Genomic DNA, 20,432 nt, shown 5'->3' with positions numbered 1-20,432 from the left:
TATCAGTAACTAATTTATTCAAATATTTTACATGGCACATTGAATGTTATTATTGTGAAGTTTCTATTTTCTACCTACCCAATTTTTTCTACATTGTAAAATCTTAAAATTTTTTATTTTAAAATTATTTCTATAGAAACTTAAAATTCCTTTTTAACACAAAAATCTACATTTTATATTTTAATAGAAGAAAAGGTGGATGCAAAGCATACACATTGCTGTAATGCTCTGTGCTTTTTATTCATATATAATTATATGTTTTATTACATAGCAGCAGATTTTAAACAGTTTGCCTCTTTAGTAGACAATTTTTAGATTTATAAGAATCCTGATATTAAGTGGTTTGAATATAATGTATGTTAATTGTGTCATATCTTTGTAGTTTATCTCTGAATTTTTTATATAATATAAAATTAACAGTTATCACTTTTCAAGGAAAAGTTTCCAGATATTATAAAGCCTAATTCTATAAATAGGAGCAAGACTAATTCTGTTACTAGGGTATAAGTAAAGGATATACACATTTTTAACCACCACAGGGCATTTGCCCAGATAGTTAGGCAGCAATCTAAAACTAATCCTGAGCTGCCCCTAAGAAAACCGTAAAGGAGATTCATATTTTTGTTCTGACCCTCTTCATTTTTCTTCATTTTGGTATTATGTCCACACAATCTCTAGTAAATTATAGGAAATAAACATCCCTCCAGTTCTAAATAGTGGCAATTAAAAAGGATAAACTGTCTATAAGGGGAGGTATAATTTTACGGTAAGTATTACATCATTGAAGAAGGAGATGGCAACCCACTCCAGTATTCTTGCCTGGAGAATTTCACGGACAGAAGAGTCCATGTTGTCACAAAGAGTCAGACACAGCTAAGCAACTAACACATTATGTCATTAAAAATTGTCTCAGACTGATGGAGCAGTTCAACTTAGACAAGAACAATGGCTATAGGGCTCAAGGTGTCAAGTAAGTAGAATACCTTGTTAATTCTCTCTGATATGCTTGTAAATACCGAAATGAAGGTGAGTCAATGAGATGAGATGAAGAGCTAGGGCTCTTAACCACAGCAAAAAGTCTTTTATTCATGGCCATGTGTATTTCACTTTATTTGATTCTAAATTAAGTTAATCATATCTCCTTTTTACAACATGCATACACAGGTCTTAAGTCAAATAAACATTTAAACCAGTTCCACACTAGACAACTTTGAAATAGTTCAGACTCACAATTGTATGATGTTGCTTGAGGAAGCTTGAGTTCTATCAAATGCTGTGTCAATAAGACTTTTTTTTGGTCTCAGAACTGAATTAATCTACATTTTATTACAGGCAAAAAATTACAACTACATTGAATTAGGTGTCATAGTGTCACTGCTCTTGTAACATGTGACAAAAGCATATTCTAACTTTTGTGCATTTGACACCCTATCATTTATATCATATCATATACTCATAGAATATAATCTTAGCAAATGTGTTATTTGTAGTCTCCATCTTAATCCCAGTAATTCATATGGATCATAACTGGATCTTCTTACACATGAAAAACTAAGTAGAAAGATAACAGAAGAAACTTAGAATTACCCACAAATTAAAACACTGGGAGCTATTAAGTGAAATATGCAATAGACTATCAGGTAGCAATTTACTGTAAAAAATTTAGAACTGAGTTAGTTAGATGACAAATGTGTGTGTTATGAGATAAAAGATTTTAAAATGCACTCAGAATTATTATAAATAAAGACAAGAAGAAAAGACATGCATGAGATCATGGAAGCATTGTTCACAATAGCAAAATCTTAGCAGTCTAAATATTCATCAGAGGAGAATGAATATATAAATTTGTATATTCTCATATGTGCTGCATACCAAGTCGCTTTAGTCATGTTGGACTCTTTGGGACCCTATAAACTGTAGCCTGCCCGCCAGGCTCCTCTGACCATTGGATTCCCAGGCAAAAATACTGGAGTGAGTTGCTATGCCTTCCTCCAGGGGATCTTCCTGACCCAGGGATGGAAAAAGCATCTCTTATGTCTCCTGCATTTGTAGACAGGTTCTTTACCACTAGCGCCCCCTGGAGACCCCCATATTCTCTTTGTAGATTATATATAGAAGTCAAAATGACTTAACTACAGTGACAGGTAACAATAGAGTTGAATTTGAGCACCTATTAAACAAGAAAAGAAGGTTTAAATAATTAGGTTCAGCATGATACCCTGGGCTTCCCTGGTGGCTCAGAAGGTAAAGAATCTGCCTGCAGTGTGGGAGACCTAGGTTCCATCCCTGGATTGGGAAGATCCCCCGAAAGCGGGCATGGCTACCCACTCCAGTATACTTGCCTGGAGAATCCCCATGGACAGGGGAGCCTGGCAGACTATAGTCCATGGGGTAACAGTCAGACACAGATGAACTAAGTGCAGCACACAGCATGATGCCCTAGCTGACTCATTAGAAAAGACCCTGATGCTGGGGAAGACTGAAGGCAAAAGGAGAACAGGGTGGCAGAGGATGAGATGGTTAGATAGCATCATCAACTCAATGGATATGAATTTCAGCAGACTCTGGGAGATAGTGAAGGACAGGGAAGCTTGGTGTGCTTCAGTCCATGGGGTCGCAAAGAGTAGGACATGACAGTGACTGAATAACAATGAAACATACCACAAACATATACCACATCACACAAATGCAACAAACACGCATAAAAAGAAAAACCAAGTACTTATACATATGAGATTCAAGGTTTTAAGACGAGAAAGAGCTTACAGGTAAGCATTTTTGTTAAATTCCAAGCCGGGTGGTAGATTCATGGGTTTTTATTACTTAATACAGATAGATTAATGATGATGATGATGAAGATAGATAAAACAGATGATATACAGATATATGATAGATCAATATGCACATACATAGAAAATAGGAGAGCTACATTAACAGGGTATCATCATTGAAAGTTTCATCCATTTCTATATACCTAAATCCTGAGACATAACATGAAGGTGAAAATGGTAGTAAGTTTTAGTGATTAGAAGTGTAAAAATTTCAACCAGACAGACTTAGGTCTGAGTCCCAACTTCAGCACTTAATAGTATTTGAACAGAAGAAGAATTATATAAATTCTTAATTCTCAGATTCCTCATACATAAACAGTATCCTTCACACTGCTATATCACATATCATATATAAAACACTCGCTATAATACCTAGCACAAACTGTATCCTCACAATAAGTGTTCAGTTCAGTTCAGTTGCTCAGTCATGTCCGAATCTTTGTGACCCCATAAATTAAGTAATTAAATATATATTATATATAACTTTATATATGCATATTATATAAAATCATGTGTATATATATGTTAAATAAAACAAGCATATAGAAAGACTAGAATGAAATATTTCAAATTGTGACTTTAGCCATTTCTAAACAGCATGACAAGAAATTAGTTTTGTTTCTCTGTTCAAGATATGCTGATTTTCTTTAATGAATAGGCATTATAGTTATAAAAACCTAAAGATAGAGCCTCTCTCCCAATAGCAGTAAACACAGGGTGAGGATTGCAGAAAACTTTATACAGTAGTTACGACAGGAGTCAAAAGGAGGGAAAACAGTCACATTATAGACTTCAGATGCTGATTTGTGTAGTGTGGGAAAATTCACAGAAATGAGTTTTGGAGAAACAGTATAATTTAAAAGAAAATAAAGAGGGCTAGCATCCTAGGCAGACACAGTGATGTGAAAAAATGGCATGGGAAATAATATGCTTGCTACATTTTTAAAATAATGAGTAAACCATTTGGTTTTACAGGAGAAAATGGAGACAGGATAAATATAAAGTGACATATTGTAATGAGTCTTAATTTCCAAAGCCAAGAGTTTATATTTTCCCTTGTATGCATGGGAACTATGGAAGACTGTTGAGTAAAGAAGATGAGAGCTACTAAACTGTAAAAGTATGCTGTCTTAGTTTGGCCTTCCAATAACAAATGATGAGACTAAGTCTTGGTAGTTTATTTAGAAGAAATCTAGAGAAGCACAAGTGAAGGAGAAAGGAAGGGACACGGGGAAGGGAGAAAAGTGCTAATATTGCATTCATGAGTAGACTATCTCTATGAGCAATTGGGGCTCAACATCACTGGGACTCTGTGAGAAATCGTGTGGAACATATCCCATATTATCCCATAGAGAGATGGGAAGGCTGGGGCATGTACTCAGCCACTCTTAATCCTTACTGATTGAAGGCTGCCCCTACAGGCTTTCCAGGTGGCCCAGTGGTAAAAAACCCACTTGCCAATGCAGGAGACACAGGAGACATGGGTTCAATCCCTGCAAAATTGAACCCATGGGTTCAATCAGGAAGATCCTCCAGATTAGGAAATGACAACCCACTCCAGTATTCTTGCCTGGGAAATCCCGTGGACAGAGGAGCCTGACATTTGAGTTTCAAGTTATGACAAGACATGCAGTAGAAATGTATAACAACATTTTTAAAAGTATTAAAAATGAATTTCTATATAGAACATCCCAGAAAGTTAATGAGTTTTTGCTTGGATTTCAAAGACTTTTATTAACAGGCTTCCCTTGTGGCTCAGAATCCGCCTTCAATGTAGGAGATCTGAGTTCAATCCCTGGGTTGGGAAGACCCCCTAGAGAAGGGAAGGGCTACCCATTCCAGTATTCTGTCCTGGAGAATTCCATGAACTGTGTAGTCCATGGGATCACAAAGAGTCAGACATGACTGAGTGACTTTCACTTCACTATTAACTGGCAGTCCGACTTCTATAGGCTTACATTCAAGACAATGATAATGTGTCAACAGTAAAAATATTGAATAAATGGCAAATTACAAACTGCTTTATTTATATTATCTCATTCACACTGTGAAGAAGAATGAATGAAAGAAAAAATGGTTATTTTAAGATTTATTTCACCAACGAGGAAACTGAGATCCACGAAGTCATTAGTAGCTTGCTCTAGAGACAGAGTCTTCTGACTCTCTGTCCAAAATTGTGGGTAGTGTTCACATGAAGTCAGACCAGTCTATCTAAACAAACTAAGATACTTCCTATATGATTGAGAGATGCAGGGATATTTTAATCTCTGTAAACTATTACTTTTATCTTTTATATTAGCTTTTTATTTCAGCTATTCTGTCATTGATTTTTCTCAGCCCTGTTTTCAAAGTATAATTTTAATTCTTACACATTTTTTATTGTGCTACCTAATTTGATTACTTTGAAAATACTCTACAAACTTTAGAACAAATTCATGGGGCTTTTGGCAATTAATAAATGAGTAGATGACCTGAGTAGACATTTTTCCAATGAAGACATTCAGATGGTCAATAAGCACATGAAAAGATGCTCAACATTGTTAACCATCAGAAAAATGAAAATTAAGACCACAATGAGATATCACCTGACAACTTTCAGAATAGCTGTCATCAAGGAGACCATACATAATAAATGTAAGTGAAGACGTGGAGAAAGGGGAACCAATATTGGTGGGAATGCAAACTGGTGCAGTGGCTATGGAAAGCAGTATGAAGGTGCCTCAAAAAAACTAGAAATAGAACTACCACACATTACAGTAACTGCATTCTTGGGTATATATCCAAAGAAAATAGAAGCACTGATTTGAAAAGATACATGCACCCCAATTTTCACAGTAACAGTATTTACAATAGTCAAAATATAGAAATAACCTGAGTCCATCAATAGGTGAATGGATAAAGAAGATGTGACATATGTGTATATGTGAATAAGAAAAGAATTAAATTGTACCATTTGCAGCAACAGAGATAAACCTGAAAAATATTAAACTTGGTGAAATAAATCAGACAGAAAAAGCTGAGTACTATATGTTATGACTTAAAAACGGAATCTAAAAAGATTAAAAAAAAACAACAACAGCTAGCAAGTATATTTAAAAAAAAGCAGACATATACATAGAACAAGCTAATGATTACCAGTGGTGGGGACAATATAGCCGTAGAGGATTAAGAGGTACAAACTATTACATATAAAATAAATATGCTACAAGGATGCACTGCACAGCACAGGGAGTACAGCCAGTATTTTATGATAACTATAAATGGAGTAAAATCTATAAAAATTTGTGTCACTATGCTGTATACTTGAAACATAATATAGCAAACCAACTACACCTTAAAATGTGGGGTGTCTGGGAAGCAACTATTTTTATGTTTCATTATCTTATAAATTATTACCCTGAGTATAGTATCAACATTCTTGAAAAAGAATCATTAACTTTCAGGTGTCTTTCACTATAGCAAAATTGAATCAACGTGGAGCAGTCAGTACATAGTTTTGTGCATATTATGTGATTTCTCCTTCCTCTATTTCCAGCAATAGTATTTAAGAGTTCTGATCTGTGTTTATACCACTGCAGAATGTAAACATAACATCAATGCCAAATACCATTATTTCTAAAGGAATTATATATAAAAAGGTACATTTTATGAACAGCAACAAATCCTCTCAGAATCATCATGGGTAGGGATTCTTGTTGCCAGTTTTCTTTATACTAATAGATTGGTTAAAGTGGCAACATTCAAAAAGTATGTAATGGGTTTGATTATAGAGCATTGTCGGTAGAGGTCTCTGAAGGCTCTCCTTAGTTCTGAGTGATGAAAAGGCATCATATATACAAAGGAAATACCCAATTTAGTGAGTCCTGTGTCTACCATTTGAGGGACTACGACTTCTTTGAACTTTGAGTAATAATCTCCCACCTTCTGCTACGAGCTGCATGTTTATGTCCCCCCTTCACCCCAAAATTCTTGGTTGAAATCCTAACCCTTGATATGATGGTAGAAGTATATGGAGCTTTTGGGAAATTATTAGGTCATAAGACATTGGAATTATTGCCCTTAGAAAAGAGAGAGCTAGCTCCAGAGAGCTAGCTAGTCCCTTCAGGATGTGAGGACACAATGAGAAAGTGCAATCAATGAACAAGAAAGTGAGTCCTCACTAGACACAGAATCTGCCAGTACTTTGATCTCAGACTTCCCAGTTATTAAAATTGTAAAAAATAAATTTCTGTCATTTATAAATCACCCAGTCTCTGGTATTTTGTTATTTCAGCCCAAACAGTCTGAGATGTCCCTTATAGGCAGGAGTAGCAACAATTTTACTTTCTAGAAATAATATGTGTTTCTGAGTATGATTATTTGCACTTTCTGAATTCACAGACTGGCTAAAAAAGAGTTTGTTAACACTGATAGCTAGATTTTGAAAAACGTGTCCACTAGACCTCTGACTTGTGCAATTTGTGCCAAATTCTGCACCCAGGATTGTGTGTGGGCACTAATTTTACCAAGGATATATAAATTGGAGTCACTTGTAATTTCAAAATGAGGTCAGATGGCTAATTGTGCTGGCAGCTAGTCATCTATGGGCATAACTACCTAGCGCCAGCACAGTTATTTGTATTTGTGATTTGAAGTTCAAACTAACTGAAGCAACAACAACTACAGAGATTGAACAAAGAGGTTCATTGCTTTTAGATCTAACTCTCCATCTCTTCTTCTGTCAACTAAACAACCTCCTTATTCTCTCACAAATAGGATATTTATTTTATTCTGGCAATAAGTCGTGGACAAGATATTCAACACACTGATAAATTATGGAGTAAGGAAGTTGTTTTTATTGAAGTGTATTATTAATTAGAGCATAATGAAATAGTTAGGTGGCCTTTTCAATTGACAGCTAGGAGTTAAAATTCGAAAGAGCTGTTTATTATAGAGTACAAATGGCACCAAGATTCCAAAGTAGAGCATGAGGAAGGTATGCCTCTATACACACTAAGTGCTCTCATTTCTGGTGACTCTGTCATGCAGCTATGATGCCCTAGTGACTAAGTCCTTTTTGATAGCTTTTTCTTAGTTTTTCATTTCCTGTGCAGGATAAAGATTGTGGGTATTCCTCCATTATTCTGATACAAGTCAATCTATACTAGAGTAATACAATGAAACTGCAGCAGTGACCTATCTAAAAATTCAAACTTTGTTTAAATGATAGCAATTTATTTTATGCTTCCAATCCAAAAAAATTCAGCCTAAAAATGGGAATTGATTCATAATTCTTACATTGTTTAATGACTGTATTAAGAGAGAGTTAATACAATGATGGTATGTGTCATTATATACCACGCTACAGCAATGCTACACCTATATTTATGTGCAAGTAACTTCTATAGCCACATCCACTAGACAATGGGTGTACCTGAGAGTCTGTGTGCATATACACAATGGAGAATGCTATTTAGGTCTCTAAATGATTTCTCCCTACCCTTAATCTGTATTTAATCAGGAAACCATTCTGTAATGAGAAAACTGTTCATTTTAGTCTTTTATGTTTGCGAACCCAAGGTTCCTCCTTAGTGATTACATTTAGTAACTCCCTTTCGCTGTCTGAAAGCACAGGCAGTTTTTCCATAATAAAAACTGGATTAGCATGTATCAGGAAGAGACACCACCAGCTGTCACTTTGAAATCAGACCACTCATCCATTGAGATGACAATGGATAAACTGATAAGTGACAAGCAGTTTTCCTGTATTTATCCAATAAGTAGTTAATATAGGCTAACATTTTCTGTAATAAAGCTATAAAAAGGGTCAAAACAGAATAAAGTTTCATTTAAATATGATAAACATTATTGGCAGAAAAAAATTCACTATGGGTAATCATGTTATTTCATTCATTCAGATATATGCATTTATGTACTCATGCCGTCCACATGCTTATCCAGCCTTTCCCCTTGGACAACACTGGGCAGAGCTGATGAGACTACTGTCTACTGCTTTTGCCCCCGCTACCTGTGGCTGAATGTTCCCAGAGACTCCTAACCTCCCAAATGCTAAGAAGCTGAAATATTTTAACATTTAGGATTATTTCAGGATATTTTTCTAGGTACCTGAGTATATGCCCTGTGTGGTGCTTATTGAGGCTGCAGTGTGATACACACACACACACACACACACACACACACACACACAGTGAGTTTCTATATGTATTAAAATGTCATATTATATATATAATATCAGAAAAGATAATTCTCTATAGTCATTATCATACATAAATGTAAAAATTTGCCACTTGAACACAAAATACTATAATTTGTGAATAAAGCTATTACACCCTTAACTTTCAAATTTAAAGTTTTAACATTTAATTCTAGAGTGTTATATTAAAGGTTTTGGGACATAAAATATTTTAGGAGAGAAGTGATTAAATGAACTAGATCACATATACCAAAATACTATGCTTTTTTAATTAAGAAAATAAATGAAAGAACTGTCTAAATTCTTGATTCACTGCTTGTTTTGAATTTATGTTTGAATTTAAGTAGGCCTTTTTGCATCTCAACCACTCACATACAAATATCTATTTTAAGAGATCAATGAACAACTTTTCAGTTTTGTGCTTTGTTATTTTATATTCTCCTCATGTGTGTTAGTTGGCCAGTTTCTTTTTGGTTACATTAATGTCTTTCTTTTTTTAAGATTACAAATAAAATACTCTTACTTATTTTTGCCATTTTATAGCATCCAAAAATAACACAAATAAGGGTTTTTCCTTTGCCATTGTTTCACTCAAATAAGATTAAACTTAAGTTTATAAATATAGAAAACCTTACTTAGAATAGCTTATCAAAGAGGAGTAAAGGTCTTTCCAAAATCTTCTGTGTATAATTACTATAGTTTTGTACTTGACATCCTATCCCATTAACTAGCCTATCAAGATTTCATTTAGAACTATCATAACTGAATATGAACTGATAACTGAATACTATCATATTAATCAATCATATTGTCATATAAATACTATCATATTATCAATAATTATCATATTATCATATCAATACTTTCAGAACTATCATAACTGAATATGAACTGATAACTAAATACTATCTCATGTCCCTATTTTAGAACATAAATGTAAGTCAAGTTCAAAGTAATTATTTTTAGTGTTCTGTAGCCAAGTGATTAAAAGCATGTAAAATCATCCTTAAAATTATCAGAGGCCTGAAAAACTCTGATTACCCATTAGTCATTCTCCATTCTTCCTCCTAAAGAGGATATGATTTTGGGGGAGCATGAGGTAATCACATGCTTTAGAGGAGCTGGGCTTTTCTCCAGACCCAGTGGGTGAGTCTTGATTAGTGAAGGCCAGTTATATGGTGAATCTTGTCTGCTTAACTATTGCTGTCGAAGAATGGGTTTGCAATGGATGCAAAATTGCATGGATGAGCCATAGGGAAAGAGAGTATTTGTTGAATCTCTTATAAAAAAGCATCAGAAGAAGTATTTTCTCAATTAGGCTTTGCATTTTGTGTGTCTATGTGTGAGAATATGATACCTGGAGGTTTTGTAGCCATTTTATGACTATGACAAAATAAATCTGCAGTCAAAAGCTACCATGATGAAGGTGGCAGAGCTGAGCTATAAATTTAGATCTTTGATTATTGCATAATACTGAATTAACCGATCTTGTTATCTTCCTACCTCTTAATTCCTTCTTCGGTAAAGAAATGAGTTTATCAAAATTATAAGATACAAACAAAATCAACATACTAACAATATTCCTAAATACGAGTTACACCCAATTAAATTTTTTAAATGTCATTAAATACAATATTTACAGTTACATTTAATAAGAAATGTGCAATACTTATGTACTGAAAACTAAAAAAAAAAAAATTGCCAAAAGAAAAGAAAGAAGACCTAGAAAAACTGGTTTATAGATGTCAATTCAGTCTCATTCAAAATCCAATCATACTTGTGATATAAATTATAATCTGATTCTAAAGTCTACATGAAATGCAAAGCCCAAAATAATTTTAAAAAAGAAGAACATAGTTGTGGAACTAATTCTATCCTATTTCAAGACTTACAATAAAGCTACAGTAATCAAGACGTTGTGGCATTGGCCAAAGGATAGATATTTAACTCAATGGAATAGAATAGAAAGTTGAGAAATATATTGGCAAACATGCCAAGATAATTCAAGGGAAAAAAAATAGTCTTGAAAAATGTTCTGGAATAGTTGGATATTTCTATATAAAAATAAATAATCAAAATGTTACCCTTACCACACATCATTTGCAAAAGTTAACCTGAAGTGGATCATAGAGCTAAATGTAAAAGCTAAATCTGTAAAACTAACAAAAGGAAACAGAGGAGAAAATCCTGGTGACTTTAAGACAGTTAACATTTCTTAGTACTCCAAAACTTGCATCCATAAAAGAAGAAAATTGATGCCTTGGACATTGCCCCAAATGAAAAACTTTTATTCTCTAAAAAAAGGAAAACTTAAATCAAGAATATGTGAAGTCTTAAAATTCACTGACAGAAAGACAAACAATCTGACTTTAAAAACAAACAAAAGTGAGCAAAAGATTTGAACAGATAAGAAGTGTAGTTGAGAATATGGAGAAATTAGAGCTCTAATACATTGCTTGAAGGAAGGCAAAATGGTTATAACCATTTTAGGAAACAATTTTGCAATTTATTATGAAGTTAAATATACATTTACTACATGACCAAGAAATCCCATTCCTATATATTGTTACAAAGACACGGATGCAAATGTTCATAAAGTCTTTATTACTGATAGAAAAAAACTCAATGTATATCAACTGGTAAATAAATCCATATGATAGGATAAAACTCAACAACAAAAAGAAAAAAAGCTACTGATATATAGGACAATATAGGTGAATTTCAAATTGGTATGCTAAATGAAAAAAAAAAGAAACAAAAGACTGCATACACTATGATTCTATTTATATAAAGTTCTAAAAAAGGCAAAGATAGAAAACAGATCAGTTGTTGCCAGAAGTTTGTGGCAGGCTGGCAACAAGGAAGCACATGGAAACGAAACCTATTGAGGTGATGAAAAAATCCAATGTCATGATTGTGGTATGGATTATCCAACCATAAACGTTTTCAAAACTCATTGAATTGTACAATTAAACATTGTGACATTTATTTCATGTAAATCATGTGCCAATAAAGTTGATTTTTTTAAATACCTGTATTTTGCTTGTTTCTGCATCCTTTTCACCTTTCCTTGTCCCCTCCAACCAGGAAAAAGAGTATCTAATCTGTAATCCTTTAAAACTACAGCCATTTTAGAGAAAGGACCACTTTGGAAAAAGTTTCATAATTTTTTTCTTTATAATTCCGGTTCCAGAAATTGTATCCCCTTGGAATTAAAGCACTGGTATTGCAAGGGGGAACATTTTGTATCTTGTTACAACATATAAGACAGCACTGAAATTCAGACCAGAGAATTAAACAACAGAGAGTAATATATGGTCAGTCTCTTTTCACCTTACATCCTCTGAGATTTTGGAAACCAGAGGGCATAAAATTAAACTAGCACTCATCCTCATTCTTAATGTCACCCTCATCTCTTAAAAGATTTGAGAGCGATTACCAATCATTTTTGAGTGGGTTCATTCTTTCTGTCTCTTTCTCTCTCTTTCTTAGCAAACCATACAGTTTTTCATATAAAAATTCCATTTTTACTTCTTACAATTAAGAAAGTTTTCAGCCTTTAAAAGTGAATTAACTACAATCTTTTTCTAAAATTAAAATTAAAATGGTTTTGAGATGTGGATATATTTAGTTAACTCTTTATTACCACTTTTTTTGGCAGGCTATGAAGAAAAACAGTATTTGTATGGCATTTATAATGTTACTACAGCCAAGAAAAGTGAACAATTTTCTGACAAGAACTCCATCCTTATGCCTCAACAAAAGAGACTTAAATAAATCTCAGTTCTTAATCTGAAATCTGAGATGATTAAACCAAGAAAATCACATTTGGCATTTTAACACTTTCTAGCTTTAGTTCTTTTCCCACTTGCATTGTGTATTTTAGCCATTTTTTTCCTCATGAAACATTATTTACATGTACTTTTTATTAATATTACCATGGAGAGCTAAGCATTCAGCAATAACAGGCAGGTTTGAGATACACGAAGGTGTATTTGATTTTCTTTCAACTTCAGTCACTAACTTCAACAATTCTCTATTTTAGTCTTTAGTTTCTTGAATGTAAAAAGATATAAGTAGCTTTAACAACTAACATTCACATGATAAGGACTATATTTTAAAAATATAATAATTGCTTTATCCAAAAATTATCTATATTTATTTGCATAAAAGAAAATTCAGGCAGTTTTTATGTTCTTCATTTTCTATGCTTTCTTAAGCATATCTTATTTTTATAACATACCAGTTTATGTCCTCTATTCCTTTAGAAGACAAATCTCTCTCTCCTGACTACTGGACATCTTTTATCTGAGCATACCAACCTTATTTTTGGAAACTCTGCAAATACGATACAACTTATTTTCCTTCATTTCTAGAATTTAAAAGTAAAGATAAGTAAACTTTACTTATCTTAAAAGTAAGTAAAGATAAGTAAAGAACGTGATGAGTAAGTGGGAATGTGAATATTGAGAATCACTGTGTCTTCTTAGATGCATATAATTCTGGTCATAGTTTCTAATATGATTTCAACACCAAACAAAATGTCAAAAAAAAGCAAAAATCTAGAAGAATATTAGAGGTTTCACTTTTTTTAACTGGTAACTTTAGGTCTCTCTTTCTCTCTCTCTTTTTTTTTTTTTTCTTGTGCTCCTGAAAAAAAGTTCCATATTTCCAGGAGCTGTTTTAAGATCATTTAGTAATGAGCTACAAACACTTTTAGCTGGTGGAAAAGCTGGTCTCACAGTGCAAACAATACTTCTTGGTTTTAGAAGAGGGGGAGCTAAAGGCCAAAGGGTAAATTCCACTTGTAACTTGCTGCATATTTTTGTGGGCAGAATCAATGCCAGAATGGTAAGCAGTCTCTCCACCACCAGGCTAGCTTGTTGCTTATGTGATCAACATCCCTTAGATATGATAGAAAAGTCATTCTGAAAAGCTAAATGTATTGATAAGTCATGAAAAATTAACCCTGCCTTATTTTGTTAGGTTTATGATTTCTGCATTTGCTTCATGAAAATCTGCTTTGTGAGGTTTTGCCTTTGTTTTATTCAGAGTGTAGGAAGAGAAGGAGGATGTGAGGAAGAAAAAGCCTGTGAAAGAGTTTGTTTATAACATTTGTTCTTATTGTTTAGAAGAATTTTTAAGCCATTATGGAAAAGGCCAAAAATAAAGAGAAGGAATAATTATGAAGACAATATTTTTAAGATTCCTTTTGAGAATAAGGATAAAGAAAAAATAAGCCAGTTATAGAGAATGTCTCCCCAAATCCAGGTTTCCTGTCTAATTAGATTCTGGCAGAAGTTACATTCTAAAGCATTCTTCAAAACATTTGGGAATTTTAAAAAATCTCTCTACAGGGGGCTGTATTGGCAAGCATAGGCTCAACAGTGAAGAAAATGAAGGAATCAATAAGACATCCCAAGTCAAAAGAGGAACATTCTTGTACTATACCTCCCTAGAGACGTGTCTTTTACATAGTAACTGGAAAAAGTAAAACCTTGAGAACAAGAGAGGACTACCAAATGTGGTAAAATGTACTCTGCATTTATTCAAGGCAATTTTTAGTTATTATGCTCAATAAACATTGATAGCATTTAACTTGAGAGGTAAAATATGTGGAGCAGATTAAGCACAAATCTCTACTGTTAAAGGGGACACTCAAAGAACATTGGCTGAGAATTATTTACTTATTTAGATTATTTTTTCTTTTCTGCATGATTCAGACCAATAAATGTTTAAAATGAAAAATTAAAACCTTAAAGAAAATTATCCAAGGAAGAATGTTTTCTAGTGAATATGTCAGGAGCTTGGAAGTTGCAACCCCCTAACCAATGCTGATTCATGTTGAGGTTTGACAAAAAACAACAAAATTTCTTAAAGCAATTATCCTTCAATTAAAAAAAATAAATTAAAAAATTCTTTTTAAAGACAAAAAAAAGGCTGAAGAGACTGAAAAGTCAATAAGCTTTCTTGGATCTGTATGAGAGTGGGGGACTCAGGGAAAACCACGGTCTTTCAGATTGGAGAGACAGCTGGAGACAAGGGGTTCCCACCGCTAACTGTGGAGGGAGCCAGTCCTAGGAAGGAAAACCTAAACTGTAATGGATGAATTGCTAGATGCTCACTGTAGACAAATCACAGAGTTAAAAACTCCAAGGGAATTCAGTAACATGGGGACTTCCAAAATATTTGCTTTGGGAGATTTGCCTCCAGATGCTCAACAATGTGCCCACAGTAACTATCACAGAAAATCTCCTCTTTCTTCCAGTAGGAGAAAGAAAGGAACCATTTTGAAAGACATCAGAGCACTCTGTTCTTAACAAAGTTTGCCCTCAGGGGAAACTAGTTAACCTGAACCTATCCTGCTGGGATATCCCCCAAGTCTAACTAACCTGTGAAAGGGAAATATCCAATTCAAACCTACTCTAGTCATCCTGTGTTTCTTAAGTTATATATAATGCCATAGGACAAGAAAATAAAAGAAAATGTATACAAATTAGAAAGGGAAAAATAAAACCATCTTAGTGCATAGATGATATGAATATTTATGAAGAAATTTTAGCAGAATTGACAAAAATGCTCCTGTTATAAGTGAACATAGCAAGAGTGAAGAGTGCAAAGTTAAAGCCCCAAAGTTAACTGCTTACCTATAAAAATGCTATACCAATTATACCAGTTTTCCCAAATTAAATACTTACATATAAATCTAGCAAAGCATGTACAAGATCTATATGAGAAAAACTACAAAAAGAAAGAAATCAAATAAGAACTAAATAAATGGAGAGAATATTCATGTTCACAGATAGAAAGAACATACTGGCATGTCAGTTCTCAATTTGATCTATAAATCAACGCAATACTAATCAAAATCCCAGCAAATTATTTTGTGGATATTGACAAACTGATTCTAAAATTCATTTAGATAGCCAAAAGACCCAGGGTAGCAAACAAAATAATGAAGAAGAACAAAGTTGAAGGACTGACACTATCCAACTTTAAGACTTACTATGAATCTACAGTAATCACAACACTGTCATATTGATGAAAGAAAAGTAAAACTGATCATTTAACAGAATATGAGAGTTCAGAAATAGACCCACATAAATATAATCAACTGACCTTTGACAAAAGAACAAAGGTAATGCAATGTAGCAAAGAGTCTTTTCAACAAAAAGTGCTAGAGAAACTGGATAAATGCATGAAAAAAAGAAAACCCTTGATAAAACCTTATATCTTATATATAATCTTATATATAAAAAAACTTTATATATAACCTTATATATATAAAAACCTTTATATATAAAACCTTATATCTTTCACAAAAAATTAACTCAATAATGGATCACAGATTAAAGGTAAAATACATAACTATAAAGATCCTAGAAGATAATATAAGAGAAAACCAATGACCTTGGTTATGGTGGTGACTTTTTAGATATAACATCAAAGACACAATCCATTAAAATAATTAATAAGCTGGACTTAACAAAAATTAAAAACTTATGTTCTGCTAAAGACAATGTCAAGAAAATAAGACAAGCCAGAGACAGGGAGAAAATATTTGCAAAATACATATCTAATAAAGGGCTGTTATCAAAAGTATAAAAAAATTCTTAATACTCAACAAGGGAAAACAAGCAACCTAATTTTAAAAATGGACTAAAGACCTGGACATATAACTGAGCAACTGAACTGAACTGAAAGACCTGAACAGATAACTCATCAGAGAAAATATATAGATGACAAGCATATGAAAAGATGCTCATGTTAGAAGTCATTGGGAAATTGCAAATTTAAAAAATGAGATACCAATAAACACATATCAGAATGGCCAAAATGGAGAATATTGACAACACCAAATGCTGGTGAGGAGGTGGAGCAACAGAAACTCATTAATTGCTGGTGGGAATGCAAAATTCCAGCCACTTTGGAACAGAGTTTGGTGGTTTCTCACAAAACTAAACATTTTCTTACCATATGACACAGAAATTTGTCCCCAAAGAAGTTGAAAACTTATGTCTATGAAGAAACATACACATAGATGTTTATACAAACTTTATTTACAAGTGGAGAAACTTGGAAGTAACCAAGATGTCCATCAGTAGGTGAATGGATCAATCAACTGTGGAACATCGGGCAATGGAATATTATTCACGACTAAAAAGAAATGAGCTATCAAGCCATAGACGGACATGGAGAAAGTTTAAATGCATATTACTCAGTGAAAGAAGCCAATCTGAAAAGGCTACATGCTGCATGATTCCAAATATAAGACATTCTGGAGAAGGCAAAACTATGGAAAAGATAAAAGTTTAGTAGTTACCAGAGGTTGAAGGACAGAGTGGAGGAAGAGATGAATAGATAGAAAACAGAAGATTTTTAAGGCAGTGGAAATACTGTGTGATATCATAACGATGGCTCCATGTCATTTTACATTTGACCAAGCTTATAGAAAGTACAATACCAAGAGTGAACTTTAAACTAGGGACTACAGGACTTTATAATATGTCAATGCATATTCAATGATTGAAACAAATGTACCACTCTGCTGGGGAATATTGATAACCAGGGAAATCGTGCATGTGTGGGGACAGGAAATATATGGGAAATCACTATACATTTCCCCCAATCTTGATGTGAACCTTAAACTGCTCTTAAAAGTAAATTCTTAATTAAAAAATGCCAAAAAATATACCCAATATTTTAATAATACTTTGCAAATATGTACTTCCAAAAATACTCAACTAAAGTATGACTTGAAAGTCATTAGTAAGTAGAAAGTTTTATGAGTAAAAATATTTGAGTTTCAGTGCAATCCCTTTTACTCTTCGTGAGATCATGAACAAAAATCTTTACAACTTTGGGGTTAATCTTATCAGTAAAATGAGGACTTCCTGTTTTACAAGGTCTCCTCAAACTCTATGAGTGACCCTGTTATTGTCCCATAGATGGCATTAGGCACTATACCTAATGCCTGTGCTATCACTTATCTTCCTGGCCAACTCTACATCAACTGTTTTCATTCCCATTCAAGCACAGTTAATCTGAGAAGCTAAGTAAACACTAAAGGGTTAAAGAGCAATGATGAATTTTTACTGTGTTCTAACTTTCAGATAACATTTAAAAAAAAAAAAACAGAAATCTTAAACCAAAATAATTGTCAAATATATCAAGTAATTTCAGGCAACTTAACTGGTTTAGGGAGAAAGTAATATTTTGCAGTTCACTACTTGTTTCTTAAATCTGTCTGCATTATTTCCTTGTCCACCTCATTTCTGGATCTTACTTTATAATAACTTAGCTTGGGCTATATTAATAAAATATCACAGGCTGCATGATTTAAACAACAGCAATTTATTTTCTCACAGTTCTGGAGGCTAGAAATCCAGTATTAGTTTTCCTTACTATCTGATTTCAGATGAGAAATCTTTCACTGACTTGCAAAGACCTCCTCCTCACTGTGTCTTTCCAAGACACACACAGACACAGTAACAGACAGAGAAAGATTTCCTGTATCTCTTCTTATAAGGGTACCAATCATTGGATTAGGGCCCCATCTTCATGATTTTATTTAACCTTCTTAACTCCATTAAGCCTTATCAAATATGGTCACATTGAAGGGTTGGGACTGCAGCATATGATTTGGGGGAGACACAAACATTCAGTCCATGACAGATAATATTAACACCTACTCTGGCAACCAGATTAGAAACTGACATCTCTCATATTTTGCTGGTAAAGTTTGAATTCTTCCCCAAAGTATGCTCAAAACTCTGTTTCTTCCCCACTTCTAAATATTTCTCACTTTGTTATGCATTTTTCCATACAAATACAATGATCTTTACAAAATTATAATGGATTACTAATGACCCAAGTAGTAATATTCAATGTGCAAATGTACACACGTGCACATGTAAGTGTGTGTGTGTGTGTGTGTGTGTGTGTGTGTGTGTGTGTATTGGTGGTGGGTGAGAAGGCATTTGGGATAGGTGGAGATGAATAAAGCCAAAATGAAAGAGGAGTGTTTTCAAGCTACATATTTTTGCCGGGAAGCTCTCTTCTCCATATCTAAGCTTTATTTTTTTTTTAAATTGTTCCCTACATAGTGCTCATAGTCAACATGTTCTCTCCTCTTTAGCCCATCTGCAATGTGAAACCATGTTCTAAATCACTGAGGTACAAAATAAGTTTTCTACTCTTATTTCTGTGATTTATATCGAGTGGCCTATGTATGTCTTTTAGTGTGCATGAACATACATTCCAGACTTCAACAACCCTAGGATAGTCATAAATACTAAATATACTACAACAGTGGTTCTCCAACATGTTGGTGCCAGAATTGCATTATATTTTCAATCATTATTTAAGAACTCAAAAAATTTTTGCATATTTGTATTTTACTTATTGATAGTTACCATATTAGAGATTTAAGCTGTAAACTTTTTAAAACACAAAACTACACAGCATACATTCCAATAGCCTTCAGAGCAAAGATATAATCAGATATCATGTGGCCTTTGGAAAACTCCATGGCACTCAAGAGAGAATGAATGCAAGAAAGCCAAAAACACCTTGCTGCTGCTGCTGCTAAGCCACTTCAGTCGCGTCCGACTCTGTGCGACCCCATAGACGTCAGCCCACCAGGCTCCCCCAGCCCTGGGATTCTCCAGGCAAGAACACTGAAGTGGGAAAAACATCTTAGTGTATCATAAAAAGAGCTTGACTTTGCAGACTTTTTAGAAGGTGTTTCAGGGAGCCTATAGGTGTTTAAACTATTCTTTTTGAATCGTTATTGTAGGCTATTCAAATTTTCTAAAACAATTATCAAAATGTTAGAAACAGATTCAAAATTCTGAGAGTTTAAAATATGTACTGTATCATTTATATCATTAAAAAACTATGCATTGTATTTTTTAAAAAACTGCCCCCCAAGGTAAAGAATTTGCCTGCCAAGGCAGGAGACACAGATGTTGGTTCGACCCCTGGATAGGGAAGTTCCCCTGGAGGAGGAAATGCAACCCACTCCAATATTCCTGCCTGAGAAATCCCATGGACAGAGGAGACTGGTGGGTTACAGTCCATAGGGTTGCAAGGAGTTGGACACAACTGAACACATATGCATATTGAATTCATAATTACTAAATATCAGCTTTGAAAATTTTTTATCCTGAAATCATCTCATCCCCAATTTTACTTTTTCCAGAGTCTTGCTCAAATGCCAATTTCCCTATAAAGCATGTTTTGACCTAGATATTTCATAACAGTAGAGGTGGTAACAAAAATATTGGTAGAATCTATATTAATTAGACTAAATGTAAATATCTATTAAAAATAATATAAATATACTTATTTTAAAGTTTATTGTTGGACAAAAGAAAATTCTTTAATAACAGGATAATAGGCTTCCC

The sequence above is a fragment of the Dama dama genome, chromosome 33 (assembly GCF_033118175.1).
Source record: "Dama dama isolate Ldn47 chromosome 33, ASM3311817v1, whole genome shotgun sequence".
Taxonomy (NCBI): Eukaryota; Metazoa; Chordata; class Mammalia; order Artiodactyla; family Cervidae; genus Dama; species Dama dama.
Note: the sequence above shows the minus strand (reverse complement) of the source record.